This window comes from Solanum tuberosum, unplaced genomic scaffold (assembly GCF_000226075.1).
Source record: "Solanum tuberosum cultivar DM 1-3 516 R44 unplaced genomic scaffold, SolTub_3.0 scf00119, whole genome shotgun sequence".
NCBI lineage: Eukaryota > Viridiplantae > Streptophyta > Magnoliopsida > Solanales > Solanaceae > Solanum > Solanum tuberosum.
Genome location: NW_006239045.1, coordinates 1,448,717 through 1,452,659, shown reverse-complemented (window position 1 = coordinate 1,452,659; position 3,943 = coordinate 1,448,717). Strand labels below are relative to the sequence as shown.

Sequence of the window (3,943 nt, the reverse complement as noted above, 5' to 3'; positions counted from 1 at the left end):
CAAGATTGGCTTAGACAAGAAACTAAGCCTATTTGTGTTGAAGAAAGTTTGGAGTTTCTTGAAAAAATTGAACTTGGTAAGACTTTTTATTTTTTATTTGTTTCTGGAAAAAATAAAATACTTATTGTGTTGTATGACATGTTTGATTTTCTTACTTATACTTTTATAGAGATGGCAAATAGTGGAAGAAACTCTTCCATTGTTGATCTATGATTGACTTGCAAGTCTCAAGTATTTAATAGTGGTGAGTTTAATACGTCATTTATTTAATCATATCATTTTTTAAATCTTAAAAGTAGTATTCTAACATTTAATTTTATTTTAAAAGGTCCAAGAGTCAAGACAATGAAGAAAGGTGTAAAGTACCAAGTTTTGTTAGTGTTTTGATAATTTTGTTGGCATTTGAGACTTGAAAGTGGTCTCATGGAAGAAAGTCAAGAAACTACATTGTTGCTCATTATTGTTATTTGTTATTGTTGGCACTTGAAACTTGAAAGTGGTCTCATGGAAGAGGCTACATTGTTTGTTGTTGATTATTGTTGTTTGTTATTGTTGACACTTGGCACTTGAAACTTGAAAGTGGTCTCATGGAAGAAAGTCAAGAAACTACATTGTTGCTCATTATTGTTATTTGTTATTGTTGGCACTTGAAACTTGAAAGTGGTCTCATGGAAGAAAGTCAAGAAACTACATTGTTGCTCATTATTGTTATTTGTTATTGTTGGCACTTGAAACTTGAAAGTGGTCTCATGGAAGAGGCTACATCGTTTGTTGTTCATTATTGTTGTTTGTTATTGTTGACACTTGAAGGTGGTCTCATGGAAGAGGCTACATTGTTTGTTGTTTGTTATTGTTGACAGTTGAAACTTGAAGGTGGTCTCATGGAAGAGGCTACATTGTTTGTTGTTTGTTATTGTTGACAGTTGAAACTTGAAGGTGGTCTCATGGAAGAGGCTACATTGTTTGTTGTTTGTTATTGTTGACAGTTGAAACTTGAAGGTGGTCTCATGGAAGAGGCTACATTGTTTGTTGTTTGTTATTGTTGACAGTTGAAACTTGAAGGTGGTCTCATGGAAGAGGCTACATTGTTTGTTGTTTGTTATTGTTGACAGTTGAAACTTGAAGGTGGTCTCATGGAAGAGGCTACATTGTTTGTTGCTCATTATTGTTGTTTGTTATTGTTGGCACTTGAAACTTGAATTGTTACTTGTTACTTGTTAGTGCCTTTTGGCCTATTTGATAGTGCCTTTTTGGCCTAAAATTGCCACATCATTTCGTATTATTTTGAGAATTCTTTCATTTTGATTTGATTTTGAGGGGGATAAAAATGGATTTAAATGTTTCCTTGTATTCAAGAAATTAAAGGTTGATAGTTTAATTGAGTTGCCTTACATTCATTGAGTAAAATTATGGTATTTTATAATAATGTTAAAGAGAATTGTATCACAGCTTGTTGCCTATTTCTGTAATTGTGTGGAACTTTTTGAAAGAAAAAAAGGAACAATGATAACGACAAGTGTGGAACTTGGAAGTTGAAACTACTCAAGGCTTTTTTTAGTAGTATTTAATTTAAATTTATAATTTATTGGCTTTTAGACTTTTAGTAGTATTTTAATTATAATTTATTAACAAGGGCAAATTTCAATGATAACGGTAGTTTAGTAGTTAGTACTACTTTGAATCATACAATAATTTAATAAACAGAGTAAAATAAGCAAAAAGAAATAAATATAAATAAAATAAACAAAAAAATTACAAAATTTTAAAAAGCCCACTAAGTAGGCCCATAACAAAAAACCGAACTAACAAAAACCGAACCGAAATAACATAAACCGAACCGAAATATAAAAACCAAACCAAACCAAATTATTTCGGTTCGGTGTTCAGTACACGTTGTACAAGAACCGAAAACCGAAAAAAAAAACCTAAATCGAACCGAAATATCGAATGCCCAGCCCTACCCTTGTGTACCTTATTTTAGCCGAGTTCGAGGCCCTATCATACATTCTTAGTCATGGTTTGAGGCTTTGACTCATCCTTTTTGGCCTTGGTTTGAGTCCGGGCACACCTCTGTTAGTCGAGTTCGAGTTCGAATCATGAATTGGTGGTTCTATTTGGTTCTTGGGTTGCCGATACCATGGTTCAAGTCCATGGATGGTCGTGGCAGCTCTGGAAGCTTAGCTAGTAGTTCTTTAGCTCTTCTGTGTACCCATCTAGATTATGGGGGTCTGTTTGAGTTATTTAATTACTTGCAATTTTGTGCACAAGTGTACCTAATTCTGAGCTTATGAGGTCCAATTAGATTATAGCTAGTTAGCTCTTTACTGTACTGATTAATCTGTCCTTGACTCATGTACATCGTAGTTAGGTTCTCTATACCGCATCATTATATGACCTCTTGTTGTTTTCCTTCCCGTTTTCATTATTATTTTTAGCTTTTATATATAGGTGACTTTGTGTTTCTTAAAATGTTGTGGGTTGATTACGTTATTTGTATCTTGACTAGCTGAAAGAGTTGAATATGATAGGTTATTGTTTTACTCCTCTTTTATCGTGTCTACCAACTGAAATATCTCGTCTTAGTTTCCATGTATATTCGAAGCATGTCTCTTTGATTGATTTATCTGCATCTTAGTGAATTTTTTTTAGTTCTTGATTGGTTGCTTGTTGTTTAAACATAAAGATTGGTTGTTTGTTTAGTATTTTAATTCTGAATATTGGCAGCCCATTTTGATGGTTAGACTTCCTCTTGTTTCCCCTAACTTCTATAAGTTTGCTTAGTTGTAATCACTGTTTGCATATTTCTAATCGTTCATGTTTGTTTGATTCAAATTCTCGTCATTGTAATTGTAGTCTTCTCCCACTCCGGTTCCCTATTTATTTTGATTTGAAATGAGTGAAGTTTTTAAATTATAGTTGTTGCATTTGAGTTTAGTTAATAGTGATGTTTGGTTGTTATTGCTTATTGTCTTTTGGATTATAATTGTATAGTGATATTTCATTGCCAAAATTACTTGTTCCCTGTTGCAATTAAGAGTTGGTTGAGAATTATTTTTACTATTCTTGTGCTCTTTTAGATTTTCAGACAAATGTCATAGGCATTTTTATGTCTTTTTTTTTCATATTAAATCAAGAATTATTACTTGCGATTTTTATTTTTATGTTTGCATGTAAATCTGCCCGAGTCCTCATGGACTCTACCTCCTCTCCTTGCATTTTCTCGTTGGGCCACGGAGGCCCAAATTTGCCTTTATCGAGTCAGCCTCATTTCTGAGTTAATGATATTGAAGAACAAGTTCTTGGAGTTGATGCGCAGGCGTTCAGAGCAAATTAAAGTGCTGGTTTATCTAGGACATGTACCAAGTGTTGGGCCAAAGGCCCAAAAGACAGAAATCAGGTCCAAGTACTGACCCAAATGGACAGAAAACCAGATTTGGGCCCAAATCATTCCTTCTTTATTTCATTTTTATTTAATTATTATTACATGATTATTTGTTTACTCATTTTTAAGGTTTTTCCTAAATCAATTTCCCAAAGGATGGCCATTTCGAATGAATTATCTCTTTTTTTCAAGACTCAATAAGTACTTGCTTTCCCACTTGACTTTTAAAAGACCATCTTAAAAACATTTACTTAGTATGTGTTTGGCCATGCGATACCATATCACAATTTAGTATCGTGAGATGGAATTAACGTTTGGACATGTGATTTTACGCTGATTCCATCTTCTCTAAAAACCATGATATGGAATTATATGGTAATTCCATATCATGATTTGAGATATTTTAATACAAAAATTGATTCACGAGTTTATATTTTGTTAAAACACCCCACATTTATATCTACTAACCATTTATTTCATAAGTAAATAAAATTTATAATCACTTCATTACTTTTTAAAATTTATTATTCTCACCGACATAAAATTTATTATTCTCACCAA

At 32.6% G+C, this 3,943-nt stretch overlaps 2 long non-coding RNA genes across 2 annotated transcripts; both read left to right on the top strand.

Moving 5' to 3' along the window:
• LOC102605193 (uncharacterized) lies at nt 1-549 on the top strand. Its single transcript, XR_367507.2, has 3 exons — nt 1-76; nt 170-244; nt 329-549. It is a non-coding gene; the product is annotated as an uncharacterized lncRNA (long non-coding RNA).
• Nucleotides 550-564: 15 nt separating this feature from the next.
• Nucleotides 565-1,200, top strand: LOC107061166 (uncharacterized). Its single transcript, XR_001473807.1, has 2 exons — nt 565-660; nt 811-1,200. It is a non-coding gene; the product is annotated as an uncharacterized lncRNA (long non-coding RNA).
• Nucleotides 1,201-3,943: the final 2,743 nt, after the last annotated feature.